This window comes from Choloepus didactylus, chromosome 7 (assembly GCF_015220235.1).
Source record: "Choloepus didactylus isolate mChoDid1 chromosome 7, mChoDid1.pri, whole genome shotgun sequence".
Taxonomy (NCBI): Eukaryota; Metazoa; Chordata; class Mammalia; order Pilosa; family Megalonychidae; genus Choloepus; species Choloepus didactylus.
The window spans coordinates 124,082,955-124,108,952 of record NC_051313.1 but is presented as its reverse complement, the minus strand read 5'-3'; the positions used below and the strand labels follow the sequence as shown (position 1 = coordinate 124,108,952).

The 25,998-nt window shown below is 39.0% G+C and overlaps 2 non-coding genes across 2 annotated transcripts; both read right to left on the bottom strand.

Annotated features, from left to right (window-relative positions):
- Positions 1-7,175: 7,175 nt before the first annotated feature.
- Positions 7,176-7,248, bottom strand: TRNAK-UUU. Its single transcript has one exon. It is a non-coding gene; the product is annotated as a tRNA-Lys (tRNA).
- Positions 7,249-18,968: 11,720 nt separating this feature from the next.
- Positions 18,969-19,041, bottom strand: TRNAF-GAA. The gene has a single exon. It is a non-coding gene; the product is annotated as a tRNA-Phe (tRNA).
- Positions 19,042-25,998: the final 6,957 nt, after the last annotated feature.

Below are 25,998 nucleotides of genomic sequence, written 5' to 3'. Positions count from 1 at the left end.
ACCTTTTATCTTGCCTTCAAATCCTCCCCCTACTCACCACTCCTAAGGTATTTGTTTAGCTTGTCCCTTTGACCATTGTAAGTCCCCCTCATGCATCCTCCTCTCTGGAGTAAGATAGAGCAGGCATTGGTGGTCACTAGTTGCTACTGACAGCCTGGCAACCCCGGCTTTCCTCAGGATTGCTGGGGAAAAGTCTGCTCCTGAGACTCTTTTTGAGCTAACATCAGATTTGAGAGGTGTCCTGGAAAAAATCTCCAGGACAGAATCTCCGGGACAAACCAGGTTTCCAAGAAGTTTTTGTCTAAAGGTTGGAAATACAGAGTAGAGGAGAAGTTTGCCATCAAATAAGGACTTAAATCCTGCACCCTAAGTTTAAAAATCTGATGCTGTATAGAAAGTTATCAGGGTTCCTAGCCTCAGTGTTTCCCTGATAAGCTAGTCAAGGCAAATACAGTATGAAACTATACTCATTCTCTCTGATACTTTGTTTTTTATTCCAAATCTAAGGCACTTAAAACAAAAGTGCTTCCCTCATTTCTTCATCTCTGGCTGATTCTGGAAAATAATGTTTCCCAATAGTATGCTTGTATAGTCTTCTCGATTTTGCCCTATAGAATATGAGCAGCTGATTCACTTCATTCTGGCACCCCCACACCCTAAGGCCTTCACGTATTCACATATTAAACAGTCCATCTCCAAAGAGTGTAATCAATGGTTCATCATATAATTGTGCATTCATCATCACAATCAAATTTAGAATATTTTCATCACTAAAAAAAACCCCCAAATATCTCATACTCCTTACCCCCACCCCCCACTATTATTGACTGTTATAGCATTGGTAAGGTACTTTTGTTACTGTTAATGACACAATATTAAAATATTACTGTTAACTATAGTGCATAGTTTGCAATAGGAACATTTTTCCGATATACTAGTCTAATACTAATTCCTTGTAATAGTGACTTACATATGCCCTAGTTCGTGAAAGAACATTTTTATATTTGTACTATTAATCAACGTCTTTATCCACTACAGCTTCCTGCGTTATACAGGCCCATGCTTTATCCTCTAGCTTTCCTTCTTTTGACATACATGACTCTAATCTTCCCCTTTCAACCACAATCACGCTCATAATTCAGTGCTGATAATTACATTCACAGTAATGTGCTACCATCACATCTATCCATTTCCAAACATTTAATTTAGTTAAAAATTCTGCCTACATCAGGCATCTGCTCACCATTCTCTACCCTCATTCTATCTTCTAACTTATATCCTAGATTTAAACTTTATGAGTTTTCTTATTATAATTAGCTCATATTAGTGAGATCATACCATATTTGTTCTTAAGTGTCTGAATTATTTCACTTAACATAATGTCCTCAAGGTCCATTCATGTTGCAGGAAGACAGAAATAGGGAACAGACTGTTGGTTTTTGTTACAAATCGTGTCAATTATCTGATTCTTCAAACTTCTGAATGTAAAACTGATAGAAATAAGAACATAAAGTTTTGCTATCTAGAAATCTTCTCTTTGTGAAACTCCCAATTTTAATTCTCACAGAATGGTGCATTTGAAAGGTTTTTCACTCTATTAAACTTCTATCAACTGATGTGATGCTTGGTCAATTTTGAAAACAACCAATATAGCGTTGGTGATTTAAAGAAAAACATGTCTGTAAGAGTAGTGGACTAAAGCTCCCATCTATATTATGAACATTTATGTCATTTTTTTGTAAAGTAATATCTTTGGGTAAAAAGTAAAGTGGGAAATTTGGGGAATCTCAAAGAGTAGATTGACCAAGCTAGGAGTCAAACATAGAATCTTGAGTTCTGTAGTCAGACACGTTATCCACTACACCACTGCCCCTCACACACAAACTTTGTGGAGTTAATCTTAGAGAAAAATATTATGGTGGTATTACTGTCCCTTAAAAAAATCCTACCTTCCATACCTGAGATGCTTAGGGGCTGGAAGAACCAATGACTGTGCCTCTGCACCCAAGACGACTACTCATAACCACATGGGACTGGGGCAGTTTGGCTGCCCTAGGTTACTCTCAGAAGCCATCAACACAGGTCACTCAAGCATTGCAAACAAAAATTTGAGTATACTGTCAGTCTCAAAATGCTCAGCCTATCTATCCAGGGACAGAAAGAGCAGCAACGTGCTCTTATTGTCCCAACACTCATGGGCAAAGTAAGCCAGATTTTACCAAGGACAAGTTGTTTCAGCTCATTTCCATTCTTTCCAGATACTCAGAAAGAACACAGGAGAGATCTGGATCTTGAACACATTCTACATTTTGACCAACCATGTTCTGTGTATCCTTAAAGACCCATCTCCAAGCCATGTTTCTTTGTCTTCTCTTGCTCCTTCTTTCACATATGGCCACCTCCCTCCAGAAACCTGCCTCCTCCCTAAGAGCTGGACTCGCCCCTCCCCTCTTTCCCTCTTTTCTCCATCACATCCTTCCCCCTCCTCTTTTCTCCTCCTTCTTTTTCTCCCAGGTGAAGTTTTCTATTGCGCAGCTCACTCCAGTTTCTGCCACTGGACTTTCTAGGCTACTGGTCCCAAAACTGACCAATAAATAAGAATCATCTGGTGACTAGAGATTTCCTCTAACTCTCCTAACTGGCCTACCAGATATCCCAAAATTTGCCTAAAAGTTTTGAGTCTGCATTTGGCTCCATAGTATCAGATGAGTTTTGAGGACCTGTTCAGACTTCCAAGGTACTAATTCCTTTCACAGATAGCACGGGGGATTCAAATACTGAATCCTTAATTTATCCTTGTGGGGAAGGTGATTGAGTCTATCTGAAAAAGACATTATAGTGGGCAGTTGTGTTTTCCTTGATCCTCTCTACCCTGTTTTTCCTCTTTGGGGTGTTCAGGACCAAAACTGCAGCTATTGTGAATTCATTCACTTTATCTCACTACCTGGAAATAAATTACCAAAGTACTACTCATGCTAATCTCTTTTGTAGTCCCAGCACTACCTTTTGGGCCTTTCTAGCAGCTCCTGTAGGCAAAGGGGAAAGAGTTGAAAGAAGTGAAAATTTGAAAACTTAAGAATATGTCTTCGGCCTCTGCAAGGTGGTGAAACATGTGTTCCCCCCCACCTTCCCCCAAAGCCAGTCACATTGCTGATTAGGTCACAAAAATCCTGAGTCTAGGCATTGTGTCTTTCAGACAAGAAATCGGTTGCTCTGTTCCTGGGGTAGTTCCTACACAGAATGCACTCTAGAGGTTTCTGAAATAATGAAATGAAGATTTTGAGCATTCTCTCACCAATGATAAGGTCTTCTAAGGCAGTCCTTTTCAAACCATCTGTGTTTTTTTTAAAACAAATTTCCACTCTGTTGCTGACTAATACTCTTGTAAAATACAATAATATGAATTCCCAATAAAATTAAACGAAGACATAAAGAAACATGACTCAACTTTTATTATTAGATCCAATATATGAAATTACATTTTAATAACTGTAATTAGAAAAATCATGACAAAGCAAAGCAGAGAATTACAAAATCTCTACAGTTGTTCATTGAAAGTATGCATATAGTGTTGCTATGCCATTCATAACTTCTTTTCATACTTTAATCATAAGTAAACCAAAAGTTATGAGAGAAGTTGTAGTTGCTCATGTATGAAGCATACTTTGGAGCAAATAAGCTGTATATTAAATTTAGAGATTGAATATGATATTTATCTAATCTAAACTGCATTGTCAAAAATAGAAAGTTGATGAATATCTAAAGAAATTCTCTGTCTGGGTTTCATAGCACTCATGGTATACAAACCAGTCTCACATATAGATGTTGATGAGAAGGGAAAAAGAAATTTCAATGCAATTTTAGCAACCTCAGGATATTCACTTTTACCTTTTATCCAAAATGAAACAAGGGATTCTGGGTTTTCAAAACTCATCCTCAAGCTATAGCTAGTGCTGATAAGTTATCTTACAAAGTTGCAATTAAATTTAAATTATCTTTGCTGTAATAATTGCATTCTGGATCCATGAATGTCTATGTGTGCCTCTTATTTTGATAGAAAATAAAATTCACAGTATTCTGTGTGATTTGCAGTGTTTGGTGATAACTTTTCATAGCTTTGCATGATCAAGATAACTACCTACTTCATAGATAACTGTTACTAAATTATGTAGCACATCATAACAAGCTGTAGATATTCTACACTTCCAAATTTCTAATTTTGATTTTACTGTTAGACGTCATCTGCCATTGAAAAACATGTTGCGTTTCTTCCTTGCAAGGAAGAATTTACTGATCTTTCCAAAGAAACAGCTTTTGTTTTCATTGATTTTCTTTATTGTTTTCCTGCTTTCAATTTAATGGATTTCTGTTCTAATTTTTATTATTTCTACTGCTTAAGTTTAATTTGCTTTTCTTTCTCTACTTTCATAAGTTGGAAGCTGTCTTAGTTTGAGTTGCTGTCACAAATACCACAAACTGGTTTGGCCTGAAACAACAGGCATATATTGGCTCGCAGTGTTGAGGCTACCAGTCCAAAATTTAGAAACTGGCAAGGATTACTTTCTTACCAAAGACTGTGGCACTCAAGTGCTAGCTACAGGAATCCTTGAGATTTCTTGGCTTTCCCATCACATGGGGATGTCCTCTCATTTCTTCACTCCTGTGACTTCAGGGTCCTCTTTATAAATCCTCCAGTAATCCCGATTAAGAGCCACCCTCATTCAGTTGGCCACATCTTAACTAAAAATAACATCTTCAGTTTGCCCTATTCATAATGGGTTCACACCCACAGGAATGAGGATTAAGATTTAGAACAGGTCCATGTTGGAGTACATAATAGATGTATTGCAGGCACTTAGAATATTCCCATTTCCTCTCTCCTATCCCTTATGACATTGTAGTCATTAATTTTACATTTCCATATGCTATAATTTAAAAACTGTTATTATTGCTTTAAAATTGAGAAAAATAAAAGATTAAATTTGACTTTTTCTTAAATTCATTTCCAGTGCTCTTCCTTTCATTACGTAAATCCAAGGTTGTGACCGATAGCATTTTCCTGCTGCCTAAAGAACTTCTTTTAACATTTCCTGTAGGGCAGTACATTAGCAGTACATCTCTGCAAGTAAAACACTGTGCTTTAGCACTTAACTATCAATAAAAACTGCAAAACCAAATCAATCCATGAGGATCCCACTTTGAGGTAAAACTAGTAGGAACTCTTTTGGTCTTCATTTTTGGTTTGTGTGTGTGTGTGTGTGTGTGTGTGTGCGCGCGCGTGTGTTTGGAATCCCTTCATGGTCATCATTTAGGACACTATTAATGCCTTATCGGAAAAGATATGTCTTCTTGACAAAAAGTTTAGGAAAAGTTGTTTTTCTTGCAGTAAATTAATTTAAAAATAAATACAAATTTTACTTTATCAATTTAGATAATCTTAAAGTAAACATTAAAAAGGCTGACAAAAATTTAAACTGGCCTAAAAAATCACACCCTGTGGGGGAAAATACTTAGATTTCTCAGAGTTCATACACTTTGGGGTTCAACAAACAAACTAACATTTTAAAAAATCACAATTGTAATGTCATACTGTGGATGCTGTTTTATTTTTATTTATTTATTTTTTTACACTCTGTTCACCTGGCAAGTTGGAAAACATTGGTCTGTGTCCTGTTTGTCATGTTCATATGATTGGATGTCAGAGCAATGACAAGCTCCTATATATGAGCTTTTAAACTATCAATATCTGTACTTTATTAGAAAACTAGAAAAAAGTGTTACAGTCTCTGGACCAAATATAGTTTACAGACCATGCTTTGAGAAACTATATTGTAAGACTTAGTAACAAAGAAGGTTACTGGTCATGAAGATTTTTCTAAATGTCATACATGTTCAGGAGGTATAATTCAGTGGAAGACCATGAGTCCCAATTCCATTCCTTGTCCTTCCAACCTTGTACTTTCTTCACTAAACAGAAGAGTTTCTTTCACTAACTCAACCAAACCCATTGGTTGAGTCTCCCCCCCCTTTATCTCTATTTATGTCCCTTTACTAAGACTTTCCTGTTCATATAGAAGGTAAACTCAACAACCTTTCCTACTGGCCCATTTGACTCCATGATCTTAACATAACCCAATGTGATTGTTTGATTGTATGGCCACTAGGAAGACAAACTAGAGAGAGAAGGAAAAAAAGAGAAAGAGAGAAAGAAAGAGAGTGAACTGGGGGAGGGAAGGAAGGAAAGAGAGAAGGTAAGAGAGGCCAATCCAAATTGAAGAGTGCTGTTAGTGTAAAATGCACAATAATTTTGAAGACTATGAAAAAACAGAATGTGAATTGTATAATTAATAATTTAAAAATATTTACATGCTTTATATGAAGAAATGAATTAACATTTTAAAAAGTTAAATTTTACTTTGGGGAATAGTATATGTAATTTTGGGAAGATTTAGCAAGCAGAGAAGGTCACAATCTTCCAAATCCTGAAAAAAAAAAAAAAACTCTTACAGTATTTGATCTTTGCTAAATTATGCACAATGTACTTTCTTATACAGAATAAACTTTACCTTAATAGCCATAAAACTATTTACATGTTGAAACAATACTTTGTGTATATTTGATTAAACAAAAATATTATTGAAATTAATTTCACCTGCTTTTTAATGCTCTTGCTGAGGCTGCTAGAAAATTAAAAATTACATATGTGGCTTGAGTTATAGTACTACGGAACTGCTCTGATATTGAACATTTTCAGCATCCCAGAAAGCTCTCTTGTGTATCTTCCCATGCCATGCCTCCTCCTGTATGCAATCACTATGGTGATTTCTAGCATCATAGTTTTGCCTGTTATTATACTCTATATAAAAGCAATATTTACGTCTGGCCTCTTTTGTCAACATTATGCCTGTAATCAATATTGTTGTAGGTAGCCATCCTTCCTTCGTTGCTGTGCAGTATTTTATTGTGTGAACTGTGTGAAGTATTCACAGATTGTTGACCCAAATAATCTTACTTTCTTGACCTTTTCATTTCCCCCACTTTGCTTACTTCTTTCTCGACTGAAACGAGATCTGTCCGCTTTTTAGGACGGGACAGCAACATCAGGAAGCCACACGAAATATCTAGGCTAACTAACAATCGCCACACGAAGTATCTAGGCTAACTAGCAATCAGGTTGCCTGAACAGGGACTCGAACCCTGGACCCTCAGGTTAAAAGTCTGATGCTCTACCGACTGACCTATCCAGGCTACCCTTAACACGTTCTCTGACCATCTAATCTAGGGTCATCTGTTTGGCCAATTCTCTTTATAATCCATATTCTAGTGCCCAAATCTCCCCCTAATTCTCATTTCAGGGAAGATTCCGTTTGAAAGAGACGTTATGATCGCCAGAAGCATTTTCTTTTCTTTTCTTTTCTGTCTTCTGTCTCTTTAAATGTTCAGAACCAGAGCTGCAGCATCCCTTGGACAAAGCACTGCCGGGTTTCCGACAACATCGCTAGACCCAGTGGGTTTATTTCTTTATTGCCAAATATTGCAAATTTATCCGTCGCTTATTATTTCCCCACCTGCCCCTAAATTTTTCGAGGCAACACTCAAGCTACACTTAATATCCCTGTGAATTGTCTTTTACGTCTTTCTTGCAGCCTTTGTAGGCAGGAAGGAAGAGTTGGAGAGTGAATCTGAAGACGAAAGAGAACGTTCCATAACCGACGTCCTTCTGTTGGCAGAGGAACTGCCACTCAGTTATTCCTTTGGCAAGCGGACCTCACGGCCAGCCGACTGCAGTGGGAAAACCACGCGAATCGGTGTCTTTTGGTCTCGCATTCAGGGCCGCTTTTCCTAGTGTGGTCACAATGTAAAGGCTTTAAAAGCAGTGATACAAAACGCAGCAAGCCTTGTTCTGCCAACTATTCACAGACAAAGTGATAATTAGTTGCGAAGGTTTCCTTGGTAGCTATGTGTCTGAGGGGTGGGTATCTGAGTGGAAGAGAGAGTTCTTAGCAAGCAAAGGGGCCTGGATTTGATGTTCTGAACCTCCATGTTTGCTTTTCTTCAAGCCGCAACTCTTCACGCATGTTTGAGCCACTCCTCCTTCCTTTCATTTTCTTTTTCCTCTTCCTCTTCCTCCTCTCCCCCCTCTTTCTCCTCTTCCTCCTTCATGTCTTTACTCACTGTTTGCTTTCACATCCAAAGTATAGAGTTGCTTTTAGTATCCAACTATTTTGATTCCATGGGTCTTGCTACCACCCAACATAACTATGCCTGCACAAATAACACTAGACCGAGCAAAACAACAAAGATATACTTTACTCAAGACGTTCGCAGCCCTAAGCAACAAATAATGTGTAACAACTTCATATTAACCATCATGTGCAATATTACTAAGGCAAAAAGGAAAAAGAACAAAAAGAAGGAAGGGAGGGAGGGAGGAAAAAAAGAACAACAAAAAAAGAGAACCACAGATAATTTCCTATCCCTATTTTCTCAGCTGTGCCCACGCCAATGAGCAGTCAAGTGGTAGACTGAAGAGTAGAAAATCTGCTACCACTGATTTTCCCTTCTCCCATTCTTACCTTGCAGTTCCCCTGACAAGTCGAGTCAATAAGCAGACAGTGAGGGCTATAGATCTCATCTCTTTCTGCATAAGTGGGTGAATGCTGAACAACAGAATCACATTTCATAGGAAATGCTGTGATTTCCAGATTCTAAAGTTGAGAAAACTATCAGGGCCATGCATTAAGGGAGTTTTGTAGTGTGGCTGAAATAGCTAGATTTAGTGAGGCTTGGTCCCATGGTCTAAAACATTACCCCAATTTGATCCAGGGCTTGGTAGGTCATCTGATTTGGTAAAATAATAATAATAATAATAATAATAATAATAATAATAATAATAATAATAATAATAATTCTCCTTTCAAAACTCGATTACAGAAGCCTTCTGACTACAGATTTACTCCTCTACCCATTTTCTGAAATGAAATATTTAGATGAGACCAGTGTGGGAGAATAGGAAATCTATGCTCTCAAATCTTTCTTGATTCCCCACAAAATGCTTTTGTTCATAACATTTAAAAATGTTAAAAAAATCAGAGAAGACACCAGAGAAAGGAACATTGAATGGGGTGGGGGAGATGGAAGTTATCATCTGTGTAAACAAAAATAATCCATCTCAAAAGTTTTAGCTATTTAACATCATTCTTTCAAATCTCTCTGCCAATCTTTTCTGTTGTGTGAAATTATTCTCTTGAAGTAAGAAATTTGGATGGTTTTGCTCATTCCTCTCTTACTCTGCTGCCCTAGTCTTCACCATAATCTCTTTCCTCCAACAGACTGAACAAAAAATCAGTTCGTTTAAAATTCATGCAGTTTTGAGGTTTGGTCTTCCAGCTTTGGCCACAAAATCTATGTGTGAGGATGTGTGGAGCTGTAACTGAGGAAAATCCCAGAACTTGTGAAAGTGCTTGCAAATCGACTGAAACATACCAGGTGATGGGGTATCCTGCCCAGTGTGCTGTAGAACTCAATTCTTCAGCTTCGGCTGGAGCCAATATGTTCTCACAGGGGCCATTTCAAGAAAGAAACGGACTTTACTAAATCAGTTTTATAGGAAACATGATAAGGCATTTAGCCAAGCCCCAGCACTAGCCTCTGCTGGTCTCAAAATGGATGATCACCTTGATGAATCAGTATACATTAGGACATGCCTTCCAGGATATGACTTAAAATAGTTCTTGAATTTTGATTTAAACCTGGAGAAAATACTATGAGAAGGATTCAGTGACAAATAGAGAAGTTTGGGTGTGAAGAATGGCTAATATCCTGGGAAGAAAGATGTGCCAGGCACAGGAAAACAGAAGTATTGTTTGTTTTTTTTCCAAATAATTTGACAGTAACTAGGAAACCAAGAAAATAAGGAAACTGCAAATAGTTGCTTTACTTTAAGAATTGTGGCTTTCTCACCTCTCCTACCCTACAAATATTGGGGACATGATAGGTGGCAGAAGTGTGTGGGGGGGCATATTAAATCATCCTGGATTGTCAGGTGGATCCTCCCCAGGGGAGCTAGGGGACCACCTTTAAGCTAAATATGAGGCAGGCGGAGGCAAGAAGTTAGCATTTCAATGAGACAAGAGCTCCCACAAGTCATTGTGACCCTCGCCTTCCCACCTAAAGTATTTTGAAGCAGCCCTCATATTGCACCTGAGACCACATGACCATTTACTTATTTGTAGAGAGAGAAAAGAGAGAGGCAGAACAAATAAAGAATTATTGAAATTGTTCAATATGGGTAATGCGTGGTAGCTTTACGTTTTCTTATAATTTCTTCTCCCTCTGCCACATGTCAGAACGATACAAAATGTTAGTGCAAGTGGATTCGAAACAACAGAGGCGTCAATGTTGCCTCTGGAAATTTAGGTTCAGGTGAGGAGACAAGAAAGAAGTGGGACTCACAATATTTGGCAGGAGATGAAGACCGACAATTGTGGATCACCGACAGTCACCACCCTCGCCAACGCCTGGGCCAACACCTGGGTCAGGAAGGCTGTCATTGGCTTCGTCTCAGGGATGCTGTGGTTCTGGTTCTGAGAGGCATGGACACTAAGGAAGGGGAAGAGGGGAGGGGAAATGCACCACCAGTTATTGCGCCTCTGAAAGCGTGCAGAATCCTCTTCTGAATGAGAGTTTCAGCGAAAGGAACTCTCTCTTCACCAAGTCCTTTCTTCATATCCCCTTTGTCTCTGCGCGAATGCTTCCGGCATTCAGCCAGTATTTGCTGCAACAGCCAACCTAGGTACTCTCTCTAGGAGGAAATCCTCAATCAACTCTGACCGGGCGAGCTTTCCCTGTTGATTTTGAAAATCAGCCAGGTTTGGCAATCCCTAGCCTTAGAAAGCTGACAGAGAGCGAGTTGAGCTACTTGGGAAATGTAACACAGGAGAGGACTTAGTAAGAAAGTAAGAGTGATGTAGCGAGTGCTCAGAAAGGGGAGGAGGGAGGCTGAAGACGCGGTGGTCTGCGCGGCTGCAGCGGCCGCGGGGAAGGTGGCGGAGGAGGGAGGGGTTAGAGTCCTTGGGCAGGCATGAAAATGGGTGGGCGCAGAGACAGCGAGCATCTCGGCAGCCCATCTCTGCTAAGATTCTTCTCGGTACCCAAGCCGGATAGAAGTGAGCTGAAAGACTACTCCCTCAAGAAGATACTACCAGTTTTGCCGTAGACTGTTGCGGATTTGAGAGCACCTGGCTGCTCTTTCGGTCGCTGGAGCACTTTAGAGAGCGCGTGTGGTTGCGTCTTTGTTTCGGTACCGGATGGTACCGCAGGTATTAGTGGACTCCGAGGGAAGCCGCCTTGTTCCCATTCCGGGGCGGTTGTGGTGCGAGAGGCGTTGAACTTAGAGGCGGGATCTGTCCTGTCTTTGGCTTGGGAGAGAGTGTTCTTTAGCGTGTTGGACTTAGAATACAAGACAATGAGAAAGGTAAGGCAGTAATGAATATTTTAAACTCTAGATGACTTTCAGAAACAATTTCATCGTGGAAACCCACGATAGTTCAGTTGTTGTACCACCAGCCTTTTAACGAAAGAGCCCAGGGCTCAAGCTTTACGGGCAACGGCGTCTTAAATTTTCTTGCAGATAATTCTAACCCAAATAAGCCTGATGATATCCAGGTTGTGGTTTTTTCCTGGAGAAGCTCACCTGCACTTTTGCAGTGGGCTCATATACTGCTTACATCTGGATCAGCCAGAAAAGCCCATGTTGCCAAACTTTTCCTTACAAAGGTAAAGAACAAATAAAGCAGTGGCTCAGAGGCAGAGAAGAGGCTACAAATGTGAGAGCAAAGCAGAATGTAGGTGAGGGGAGATTTTCCTACAGGGAGGGAGAGGATTGGTCTGTTGGCCACTCAGCAGTCTCTTCCAGGAGCACAAGCCTGGCTTAATGCCGGGAGGATTTTAACAACTCCTTCCTAAACCAGAGCATTGGTGAAACAGCTAGGTGGTGGCTGGAGAGGGTGGAGAGAATGATCGCAGCCTCTGTCATAGAACTTGCAGCTTTCCAAGCTTGGATGTTGAGTTGGGAGTCCGGCAGGCCTAAGTAGCTTGACGGGACTACAGATATTGGGGTTATGGAGCGTCTCCTGATGCCAGTTATGAGTTCATCCACAGAAAAATCAAGGGTTCTGTGGGTGACTTCCAAAGTCCACTAAAATACTGGGATAATGGAAAAGATGAGAAATCACCTAATCCCTGATAAGGGCACATCCAGCCCTAGCCCCTTTCCATGACGGTTTAAGACCTTGATTGAGAATGGCCTCAACCTGAGACCTTCTGAGTGCCTTCTTTGGGAATTTTCATTGGAGAAGGGCGTCAAGAAGTAAGGAAACCCGGGCCTGATAAAGGTAATCAGACTAGCCAACTGGGAACAAACACCAAACAGAAAATATGTACACAGAGTCAGTTTTGGCATGGGAGTAAAGCACTGGAAATCCTGAAAATGTGCATCAGAGGACGAGAAATTGCTAGGAGTTTTCTGGTCATACAAAACAGATATGAACAGATTGAACGAAGAAGAATAGAGGAAGTGGCTCTTCTTTACCAACGGAGGCAGCCAACAGACCTGTGATATACGCATTTTATTTTGCATCCATTTTCCATTATGACAGATAAACCTTCCCCGGTTTCATACGGGGCTTCCGTTAGATGTTAACTGAGATTCCCTGGCACTGTTTTATGTAGAGTTAAAACAACGAGGAAAATGGGATGAGTGAGAAAATACAGGAAACTGGACATTATGGACTATCAATTGGGAATGTGTAGATCCATATTTATTTCTTACTTTCGTGTGTGGAAGGACTCCAATTCCCCGACGCTCTTTGTTTCGTTGTCCAGCGTCCTGCCTCTGACTCAGCTAGAAAAACTCGGGATTCACAGCCGCCACTGTCTCTTTATTGGACCGAATTTTGGGCGGCCCTCCCTGCTCAGGTCAATAAGGGAAGACAAGTAGAAAAATAAGTGGACAATGGACAGCTTCCTTTCTGTGTGTGTGTGTGTGTGTGTGTGTGTGTGTGTGTGTGTGTGTGTGCGTATGTTTAATTTTTTTTTTCCTCCCAGAAAATGAAAAGAACTAAGGGAAACTGTCCTTGGGGCTCTTATTTTTCCCCGTCTTCTTTCTGCCTTTACTTCTCTTTAAAAATAGTACAAAAGAGCAGCCAGGGTGAACAGGGCGCGAATGTGCGCGCTTTTTCGGTAGAGATCCGGCTCTTTTCTACCCTTCATTCATGTCATGCTCTGCTGTTTCATTCATCTTAAGTGAGGTCGAGGCTCACTGCATAGACATCAGAGTTAAAGTAATCTAATGGGTGTTTTTTATGTCCTATGTGTGCGGGAATAACATGGATATTAAGTTCGAACGTTTTTTCTTTGGGGATCCGGAAAAAAAAAAAAACAAAAACAAAAATAACCAAACAGAACATTACGGAGGTACTGGGGATCGAACCCGGGGCCTCATGCATGCAAAAACATACGCTCTACTACTGAGCTACACCCCTCCATAATAGCTTTGAAAATTGCTTATTAGAGAGGAGACACTGAGGAAGCAGTTGAAACTGATTTTTCAGTGTAGGGCTTGAAATGGAAGGCAAAGAATAGGAAATGCGTGTCAGATAATCCCCACAGGAAGGATTCATTATGGCATTAAAACGTTTAGTTGCTATGATTTCCGAATTCTATTATGGTTGGCAAGGAATAAAGTCTCTGTTTCATTTCTTTCTGTATCCTCCAGAAATATCTTAACCTGAGAGAGAAAGCTATTGAAATTCCGCTTTTCTCTGCCTAGAACACTTCATGAAATTTACTGTATACTCAATCCGAATATTAAAGGCTGTATTTGATGGAAGAATGCCGCGCTGGAAAGAAACCCAGAGGAATATGCACTCAGCATTTCTTTGTAAGGGTCTTTTCTCTTCTATTCTGGGCTGTAACAATAGTCCAGAAAAGGAATTCATGAGGCATGAATGAAAGAACAGCAGCTTTCAAGATGGAGAGAAGGTTTGAATTAGGAGAAGTAAATAGAAAATAAATAGACAGAGAGTTTAATGGACAAGAGAAAAAATTGGATGAAGCATGTATTCAAAAAGAAAAAGAATCAAGGAGGAGGAAATGCAAAAAAAAAGGAAGTTCAAAAAATTCTTTTGGGAACGGAAGAAGACTGAAAGAGGGAGAGGACAGCTAGCTTTGATCATGTTGAATGCTCATGGGACCCCTTGTGAGAATGTTGTTACAGGTGAATTTGGCCCAGTATTCTGGTTTCCAGCTTTGGATTTGTGAGTGATCAGTAGGAACATGCATGTGAAGGGTAAACGCTGAAAAGTGTGCTTTGACATTCAGGGATAGGAAATTCATTCATGATATTAGCAGAAAACAAACTTTCTATAGACTGTTCTTGAAGTCTAGGATTTATCATGACTGACATTGTGTTCTTTGAGATATGGAAGACCAAGGGAATACGCATCTCCTGGTACCAAATTTCTAGTGCCTATTAACCCTTTCCATTCCTTTTTTTTTTTTCCCGATATATGAGTCTTTGTCTTTATTCATAAAATGACATTGACTTCCTTTTGAAATTGGAACATGATTTGGCTGGCAGATTTTGTTTTGTGGTTAGTTCATGGGATTTGTAGAATAAGAACAGAAAACTGAGAGTAACAGGATTCTCAGGAGAAAACTAAAGTGTCACACACAAACTTACTAGTGTGTGTGTATGTGTGTGTTTGTCTGCTTTACTGTGTGTGTGTGTGTGTGTGTGTGTAAGTAGGAGGAGAAGTGGCAGTATCTTTGCTGTTTGAGGCTGTAAAAGCAGTATTAGGAAAGATTACAGAAACACTGGTGGTCATTATGTTGTGTTGCACCTGGAGAAAACTGGATGTCTATTAGGCTCACAGGAATTTATAATTTTTTCTCTTTGTGTCATGAAGAAATAGGGAATTGAAAAAATTAAATATCTGTAGCAATCTTCAGACTCTCTACCAACAATGCTATTGGAACGTGCCTTGGAACATCTATGCATAAGTATAAGAGGGGTTTGTTTAATACAGAATCCTGTGAGGATTTAAACATTTAATTTTGGAGACAGAACACATTCATGCCATATATTCCCAATTCAGAAAATGTGCAAAGATATGAACTATATGTTTAACCCTGCAGTGTCCAGTATGGTAGCCACTAGCTACATCTGGTTATTGAATACTTGGAAATATGGCTAGTCTAAATTGAAATGTACTGTAAGTGTAATATATATCTCAGATTTAATGACTTAATATGAGAAAACTGTAAAATATCTCACATAATTTTTATATTCATTACTTGTTGAAATGATAATGCTTTGGTTCTATCAGGTTGATTATGTTATTAAAGAATTTTATCTGTTTATTTTTACTCTTTTAATGTGGCACCTAGAAAATTTAACTTATAACAGTGTTTCTACTAACCCCAAAGCAAGCAGAAGGGAAGAAATAACAAAGATTAGAGCAGAAATAAATGCAATTGAGAACAGGAAAACAATAGAGAGAATCAACAAAACCAGAAGTTTGTTCTTTGAGAAAATCAATCAAATCGATGGACCACTGGCTAGGCTAACAAAAAAAAAGAGAGAGCAGATGCAAATAAGCGCAATCAGAAATGGGAAAGGAAATATAACTACCGACCCTGCTGAAATTAAGGAGATAATAAGAAGATACTATGAGCAACTATATGCTAATAAACTAGACAACTTAGATGAAATGGACAACTTCCTAGAAAAGCATAAACAACCAACATTAACTCAAGAAGAAATAGATGACCTCAACAAACCAATCACAAGTAAAGAGATTGAGTCAGTCATCAAAAAGCTCCCAAAAAGGAAAAGCCCAGGACCAGATGGTTTCACATGTGAATTCTACCAAGCATTCAAGAATGAATTAGTACCAATGCTGCTCAAACTCTTCAAAAAAATTGAAGAAGAGGGAAAGCTACCTAACTCTTTCTATGAAGTCAACATCACCCTAATACCAAAACCAGGCAAAGATACTACAAAAAAAGAAAATTATAGATCAATTTCTTTAATGAATATAGATGCAAAAATCTGCAACAAAATACTCACAAATTGAATCCAGCAGCACATTAAAAGAATTATACACCATGACCAGGAGGGATTTATTCCAGGTATTCAAGGCTGGTTCAACACAAGAAAATCAATTAATATAATACACCACATCAATAAATCAAAGCAGAAGAACCACATGATCATCTCAATTGATGCAGAAAAGGCATTTGACAAAATTCAACATCCTTTCCTGATGAAAACACTTCAAAGGATAGGAATAGAAGGGAACTTTTTCAATATGATAAAGGCAATATATGAAAAACCCACAGCTAACATCACACGCAATAGGGAGAGACTGAAAGCTTTTCCTCTAAGATCAGGAACAAGACAGGGATGCCCACTATAACCATTGTTATTCAACATTGTGCTGGAAGTTCTAGCTAGAGCGATTAGGCAAGGAAAAGAAATAAAAGGTATCCAAATTGGAGAGGAAGAAGTAAAACTTTCACTATTTGCAGATGACATGATTCTGTATGCAGGAAATCCAGAAAAATCTACAGCAAACCTACTAGAACTAGTCAATGAATACAGCAAAGTAGCAGGCTACAAGATCAACACGCAAAAATCTGTAGTGTTCCTATACACAAGTAATGTGCAACAAGAGGAGGAAATCAAGAAAAAAATCCCATTTACAATAGCACCCAAAAGAATCAAGTATTTAGGAATACACTTAACCAAGGACACAAAAGACCTTTACATAGAAAACTATAAGAAACTGCTAAAAGAAATTGAACAAGACCTAAAAAAATGGAAGAACATACCATGTTCATGGATTGGAAGACTAAATATAGTTAAGATGGCAATTTTACCTAAACAGTGTTTCTATTTTATGGGTTGTTTTATGTTTTTATTGAACAGCCCTGGCCTGAGAAGACAATATTTGATTAGGTGCTTTGCTATTTTGGGAAAGTCCTAAATCCAGAGAGGATGAAACATGGTCTGCCAATGTGCCAGTTTGGATATATTATGTCCCCCAGAAAAAGCCATGTTCTTTAATGCATTCTTATGGAGGCAGATGTATTAGTGTTGATTAGGTTGGAATCTTTGGATTAGTTTGTTTCCATGGAAATATTACCCACACAACTGTGGGTAATGACTTTGATTAGATTATTTCCATGGAGGTGTGGCCCAACCCATTCAGCATGGGTCTTGATTGGTTACTGGAGTACTTTAAAAGAGCCACACAGGCTCAGATGCTAGCTGTAGCCAACAGAGATATTTTGAGGACAACCATTGAAAGTAGACTTGCTACTCCAGAGTTTGCCTGGGAGAAACTAAGAGAATACCCCCAGACACCAAGAGAGAAACATCCTGGGAGAAAGCCATTTTGAAACACAACCTGGGGCAAAAGAAGAAGACGCCAGCCACATGCCTTCCAAGACAACAGAGGTTTTCCAGATGCCATTGGCCATTCTTCTGTGAAGGTACCCTTTTGTTAACGCCTTAGCTTGGACACTTTTACGGCCTTAAGACTGTAACTTTGTTACCAAATAAACCCCCTTTATAAGAGCCAATCCGTTTCTGGCATTTTGCAAAATGCAGCATTAGCAAACCCGAACAGCCAGTAATGAAGTTTCTTGCCACGCTTGGACTTAGCTGGTTCACATACATGATCTCCTTTGAGCTTTACAATATCCCTTTTTACATAGTCAAGTTTGGCCTCATTTTTCAGATACTGAATGGGAGACTAATTATGTTTGGGAATTATCCTATGCCTCCCACCTCAATAGAATGTACAAGAATCATTGCTGAATTAGACAATAAAATACTCGATACTGTTTGTCTGATCAAATAAAGCATATTCTTCTGAGTTGTGAAGAGCTAGGTGACCTAAGGAAGGAAGTGTGATTCCCAGTTCCTGTGCAGTCAATGTCCCTACTCTAATGCTGCTTCTCACTTGGTACCAATTTTCCTTTTCTGACTTTGGAGTATTGTAAAATATTTTCTCCTGACTCAGTGTTCAGGGATTTCAGTGGAAAATAGACACTTTGAAATGGAAACAGTTATTTGAAAAGAAGAGAAAATAGTTCAATCACAAAAATTGACCGATTATCTCCAGAAAAGAATTTCAAGGCAGATGTTGAAGTTAGAGGGGGAAAAAAATGGGATATTTGTACCTTAGTCTTGATAATTTTACTGTCCACTTGCTTTTATTTATTCAGTATTCTCGGTCCCCCTGAGAATGTCTGACAAAATTATTCGTAGAGGAATGTTTGTTTTTGCTCTTTTCTGGATCCCAAAACAGAATAATGTAAAATTTGGAAATTCCAGACAGGAGTGCAAGGCTGCTGAGATGTTTTATCAGCAAGAAAACAGGGTGTTCATGTAATTGCTTAAAAGCTCACCGATGTTCAACAATTTTCCGTATTCTAGAAGTTTAATAATGGAGTGAATTCAGGCAGAAATTCAGAATTTTGATTTGCAAAATTTGATTTTCCATGCTTATAATGCGCCAACATATATACACTCACACAGTAAACTGGTTATTTTACTATAGCTCATTTCCGTATTTCTCGTTATGAAATTATCCCTCCCTACTCCACACATAGATGTCATCAAAACAGAAATTCATAAGTGCAGTGGCATTAGCATATTGGAAATTCTTACCCCTACAATTTCTTAGGTTTTGAAATTTTGAATAAAATATGCACGTTGTCGACTAAGACTTCATGGAACACCTGAGTGGAATATACCACCAAAAGAGAAAGTGATTGAAATATATATGTACTTGATTGGATTTGCAAATAGCAGTAAAAACGTAGTGACATGTAGACATTTTGGCATTGGGTTGCAAAAGGAATGGTAGTAATCGTGCAAAACGGTTACCTATAGCTGCCGAAACCCGGGATTGAACCAGGGACCTTTAGATCTTCAGTCTAACGCTCTCCCAACTGAGCTATTTCGGCCTGCCGGAAGTCCGAACCCGATGTTCTCTCTGAATGTTATTGAGAGAATATCCAAGATCGCTTATTAGAAAGAGGCTGGGCTCCGGAAAAAAGCAACTATGGATCAGGCAGAAACTGTACTCAACAACGGAGCTGGGATTCTGGAGATCGGGCGATAGCTCCACAATACCCAAGAAAGTGCGGGAAGAAGAGATGGAGAGCCTGCGGTGAGAGATGGTGAGTAACTCCCCACCGCCCGGGCTCCTAGCGTCCATCCCCCAGTCTCGGCAGAAAGCGTCTGATTCTCCAGTCTCTAGAGGGTAGGCAGTTCCATACTGAAAGAACAGTGGAGGTCTTCTCTCCCAAGAACAGAGCAGGACATAATCTAGCACTGTGCCAGCTTTTGGATGGTGAATTTGGGCACACACACCCCTCCCAAACCCCAGTGATTTCAATCTGCCTTGGAAGCGATGGCTATGCCATTGTCTGAAGTGGACAGGGAGATAAGAAGAGACTACCTTCAGAGAGCTGAGGAGAATAGGTTGCCAAAGAGTACTATTTGCTGGCAGGTGAGGAAAGTGAACCTTTGGGAAAGACATCTAAAATGCTTTTGGGCTAAGAGGGCCATATGCTGGGCAGGACAGGAAAGTGCACCCTTGGGGAGTGGAATTAAAGGCTTTTAGGCAGCTTTACCTGACCTCTCCCTTGGGGCCCTTTGGAGCTGGTGAGTTCACCCTTCGTGGTTCCCTGTCCCAGCTCTGGTTGGGTAATACTGACCAACCAAGTGTCAAAGAAGAGTGGTAACACAAATTCAATCAAAACAAAAGCTTTGATGAGGGAGAAAGAGAATCTGATCTTCAGAGTAAACTTACCAAGATAATCTGATGCTCAGACATCAGCAAAAATAAATAAATAAATAAATAAAAATAAGCAATATTAAGAAGGAGAAAGTAAGCCCCAAAGGAACAAATCAAAAAGTCAGAAGAGATACAGAATCTGGAATGATTAATCAAAGATGTTCAAACAAATCAAAACAGAGTCAACAGGAAGCCTAAAGAGATAAAGGGTATTAAGAAGACACTAGGTGAGCATAAAGAAGAATTTGAAAGCATGCAAAGAAAAATAACATAATTTATGGGAATGAAAGGCACAATAGATGAAATTAAAAATACACCAGAAGCACACAACAGTACATTTGAACAGGCAGAAGAAAGCATCAGTGAGCTAAAAGACTTAGCATATGAATTCAAACCAAGAAAAGAACAGATTGAAAAAGATTGGGAAAAACTGAGCAGGGTCACTGGGAACTGACTGACAACATGAAGCACACAAATATTGGCATCATAGGTGTCCTAGAAGGAGAAGAGAAGGGAAAGAGGGCAGAAAGAATATTTCAGGAAATAATGGCCAAGAAGTTCCCAACTCTTATCAAAGACATTGACATCCAGGTCCAAGAAGCACAACATACCCCAAACTGAATAAATCTGAATAAATCTACTCCAAGATACATACCAATCAGAAAGTTAAATGCAGAAGATAAACAGAGAATTCTGAAAGCAGCAAGAGAAAAGGGTTCATTACATACAGGGAATGCCAATAAAACTGACTGCTGATTTCTCATCAGAAACCATGGAGTCAAAAAGGAAGTGGTGTGACATATTAAAGATACTGAAAGAGAAAAATTGCAAGCCAAGAATTCTCTAATGAGCAAACTTTCCTTCAAAAATGAGGGAGAGTTTCAGATATTTTTGGATAAGCAGAAGCTGAGAGAATTTCTTAAGAGATCTGCCCTACAAGAAATACTAAAGGGAGTCCTGCAAGCTGAAAGGAAAGAACAAGAGAGAGTGACTTGGAGGTGAGTGTAGAAATGAAGGTTATCAGTAAGGGTAACTAAAGGGGTAAAAAGAGAGAAAAAAATAAGACATATAAAGACCAAAGGATAAAATGGTTGAAGTAAATATTGCCTTTACATTAATAACATTTAATGTTAATGGATTAAACTCCCTGTGCCAGTTTGGATGTACTATGTCCCCCAAAATGCCACTATCTTTAATGCAATCTTGTGGGTGCAGATGTATTAGTGTTGTTAGGTTGGAACCTTTTGATTGTTTCCATGGAGATGTGACTAGCAACACCTTTAATTAGGGTGTGACCTGTTGATGGGATTGTTTCTATGGAGGTGTGGCCCTGCCCATTCAGCTTGGGTCTTGATTTAATTATTGGAGCCCTATAAAAGCTCGAAACAGAAGGAATTCAGAGAAGCTGCAGCTGAGAGACATTTTGAAGATGGCCGTTGAAAGCTGACATTTTGGAGAATGCCATTTTGAAATGCAACCTGGGAGCAAGCAGACAACAGCCACATGCCTTCTCAGCTAACAGAGGTTTTCCAAATGCCAATGGCCTTTCTCCAGTGAAGGTACCCTATTGTTGATGCCTTACCTTGGACATTTTATGGCCTTAAGACTGTAACTTGGTAACCAAATAAATCCCCTTTATAAAAGCCAATTCATTTCTGGTGTTTTGCAAAATGGCAATATTAGCAAACAGGAAAACTCCCCAGTCAAAAGACACAGGCTAGCAGAATGGATAAAAAAAATATATAAGCCACCCGTTTTGTTTTGCTAATGCTTCCTTTATGCAAAATACCAGAAATTGATTGACCTTTATAAAGGTGATTTATTAACTTACAAAGTTACAGTTCTGAGGTCATAAAAGTGTCCAAACTAAGGAATCAACAAGGTGATACCTTCACTGAAGAATGGCCAATGGCATCGAGAACACCTGTCAGCTGGGAAGGTACATGGCTCATGTCTGCTGATCCTTTGCTCCCAGGTTGTGTTTCAAAACGACTTTCTCCAAAATGTCTCTGGGTCTTCTCTTAGCTTCACTGGAGCAAAATTTGGGCTAGCATCTCCAAACATCTCCAAGCATCTCCAAGCATCAGCATCAGTGTCAGCTCTTAGCTTCTCTCCAAACTGTCCCTCAGCTGCTCTGAGCTCCTTCTGTTTGTAGGCTCTTTTTAGGACTCCAGTGATTATATCAAGACTCACCCTGAATGGACAGGGTGAATATCTCCATGGAAATAATTTAATCAAATGTTTGGCCCACAGTTGATTGAGTCACATCACCATGGAAACAATCAAAAGATTTCAACCTAATCAGCACTAATACATCTGTCCCCACAAGATTGCATTAAGGAATATGGCTTTTGGGAGGGCATAATGTATCCTAACTGGCACACCATCTTTATGCTATCTACAAGAGACTGATCTCAGACCCAAGGATACAAATAGGTTGAAAGTGAAAGGTTGCAGAAAGATGTTCCCTGCAAACATTATCAAAAAACAAGCTGGGGTAGCTATACTAATATTGGACAACATAGAGTTTAAGTGCAAAGTTATTAAAAGAGACAAAGAATGACATTGTATATTAATAAAAGGGGCAATCCACCAAGAAGAAATAACTAATCATAAATATATATGCACCTAACCAGGGTGCCCCAAAATACACAAGGCAAATACTAGCAAAATTGAAGGGAGGAACAGACCTATCTACAATAAGAGTTGGAGATGACAGCACACTGCACACATTAATAGATAAAACATCCAGATAGAGGATCAATAACGAAATAGACAAATCAAATAATCTAATAAATAAACTAGACCTAACTATTAAATGAACTAGACCTAACAGATATATACAGAACAATGCAGCAGGGTATACATTCTGCTCAAGTGCTCATGGATCATTTCCCAGGACACACCACAAGTTGGGTCACAAAACAGGTCTTAATAAATTTTAAAAGACTGAAATTATACACAGCACTTTCTCTGATCATAATGGAATGAAGCCGAAAGTCAACAAAAGGCAGAGGACTGGAAAAAGCCCAAATTTATGAAAGTTAAACAACACAGTTTTAAATAATCAGTGGGTGTTCTAGTTTTCTAATGCTGCCAGAATGCAAAACACCAGAGATGGATTGGCTTTTATAAAGGGGGTTTATTTGGTTATGCAGTTACAGTCTTAAGGCCATAAAGTGTCCAAGGTAACACATCAGCAATTGGGTACCTTCACTGGAGGATGGCCAATGGTGTCCGGAAAACCTCTGTTAGCTGGGAAGGTACGTGGCTGGCATCTGCTCCACAGTTCTGGTTTCAAAATGGCTTTCTCCCAGGACATTCCTCTCTAGGCTGCAGTTCCTCAAAAATGTCACTCTTAGTTGCTCTTGGGGTCTTTGTCCTCTTTTAGCTTCTCCAGAGCAAGAGTCTGCTTTCAACGACCGTCTTCAAACTGTCTCTCATCCACAGCTACTCTCTCAGCTTCTGTGCATTCTTCAAAGTGTCCCTCTTGGCTGTAGCAAGCTAGCTCCTTCTGTCTGAGTTTATGTAGTGCTCCAGTTAATTAATCAAGGCCCATGCTGAATGGGCGGAGCCACACCTCCTTGGAAACTACCCAATCAGAGTCATCACCCACAGTTGGGTGGGGTGCATCCCCATGGAAACAACCTAATCCAAATGTTCCAACTTAATCCCCACTGAGATGTTTGCCCCACAAGATTGCACCAAAGAACATGGCTTTTCCTTGGGGACATAATATATACAAACCAGTACAGTGGGTCAAAGAAGAAATACCAAGAGAAATAAGTAAATATCTCAAGAGAAATGAAAATGAGAACACAATATATCAAAACTTACTGGATGCACCAAAGGCAGTGTTGAAAGGGAAATGTATAGCCCTAAATGCCTGTATTAGAAAGGAAGAAAGAGCTAAAATAAGGAAACTAACTACACACCTCAAGGAACTAGAGAAAGAAATAGCAAACTAATCCCAAAGCAAGCAGAAAGAAAGAAATAACAAAGATTAAAGCATAAATAAAATGAAGTTGAGAACAAAAAATAGAGAGATTCAACAAAACTAAAAGCTTGTTCTTTGAGAAGATCAACAAAATTGACAAGTCCTTAGCTAACTTGACAGAAAAAAAAGAGAAAAGATGCACACAGATAAAATCAGAAATGAGAGGAGGGACATTACTACTGAATCCACAGAAATAAAAAGATCATAAGAGGATACTGTGAACAGCTAGACAAATTAGATGAACCGGACAATTTTCTAGAAACACACAAACAATCCACACTGACTCCAGAAGAAATGGAAGACCTCAAGAATTCAGTCAGAAGCAAAGAGATTGAAAGAGTCATCAAAAACCTCTCAATCAAGAAAAGCCCAAGATCAGATGGCATCATAGGCAATTGGGCTAGTCATTCCGAGAAGAATTAATACTAACCACGGTAAAACTCACTCAAAAAATTGAAGAAGAGGAAATCTACCTAGGATTCTGTGAAGCTAACATTGCCCTAATAAAAAAAAAACAGATAAAGACACTACAAGAAAGGAAAATTGCAGACCAATCTCTCTAACAAATAGATGCAAAAATCCTCAACAAAATACTTGTAAATTGAATCCAACTGCATATTAAAAGAATTATACACCATGATCAAGTGGGTTTATCCCAGGTTTGCAAGGGTGGTTCAACACAAGAAAATTAATCAATGTAATACACCACATTAATAAATGAAGGAAAAGAACCACATGGTCCTATCAATTCATGCAAAAAAAAGGTATTTGAAAAATCCAGCATCCCTTCTTGATAAAAACACTTTAAAAGATAGGAATAGAAGGAAGCTTTCTCAAAGTGATAAAGGATGTATATGAAAACCCACAGCTAACATTTTACTCAATGAGGTTGGGAACAAGACAAGGATGACCACTGTGGTAATTTGGAGGCTATGTGTACCCCAGAAAGGCTGATGTTCTTTTAATCAATTCCTGTGGGTGCAGACCCATTGTAGGTGGGATCTGTAGGTTATTTCAGTTGAGGCCTGCCCCATGGGTGGGTCTTAATCCTCTTACTGGAGTTCTTTATAAGAGGATAAAACATGTACAGAAGCAGAGAGATGAAATTAAGAGAAACTTACGGAAAAAGCTCCAGAGAAGCTGAGAGGATGCCACTGAAGGCAGAAGCTGGAAGCAGTGAAAGCTGGGAGAGAAGGACCAGCAGATGCCATCATGTGCCTTCCCATGTGACAGAGAAGCCAAAGCTCAGGAGGAGCCAGCCTTCAGTGTCCAGGTATCATCCTGTTGATGCCTTGAATAGGACATTTTCATGGCTTAAGAACTGTATTTTGTAAGTTAAATCTGCATTGTAAAAGCCAACCCATTTCTGCAATATTGCATTCTGGCAGCTTTAGCAAACCAAAGGAAAAGAAGAAGTAAAAATTTCACTGTTTACAGATGATATGATGCTATAACTAGAAAGTCCTGAAAAATCTACAACAAAACTAGTAGACCTAATGAATGAGTTCATCAAAGTGAGGGGATAGAAGATTAACACATAAAAAATCAGTAGTGTTTTTATACTCTAGTAATGAGCAATCTGAGAAGGAAATCAAGAAAAAAAATCCACTTACAATAGCAACTAAAACAATCAAATTCCTTAGAATAAACTAAGCCAAGGATGTAAAGGACTTGTATTCAGAAAACTACAAGGCATTGCTAAAAGAAATCAAAGAAGATCTAAATAAATGGAAGGACTTTCTGTGTTCTTGGACTGGAAGACTAAATATTGTTAAGATGGCAATTCTACCCAAATTGATTTACAGATTCAGTGCAATACCAATCAAAATTTCCACAACCTAATTTGCAGAATTGAAAAAGTCAATTAACAAATTTATTTGAAAGGATAAGAAGCCCTGAATAGCCAAAAACTTCAAGAGAAAGAAAAATAATATGGAAAACTCTCAATTCCTGACTTTAAAGCATATTACAAATCATATTGGCACAAAGATAGGTATATTGACTAGTGAAATTGAATTGAGGGATCAGAAATAGACCCTCATTTCTATGGTCAATTGATTTTTTTTGGAGGGGGTTCTCTCTTTAAACGTTTTTTTTTTTTTTAATTTTATTTTGAAATAAGTT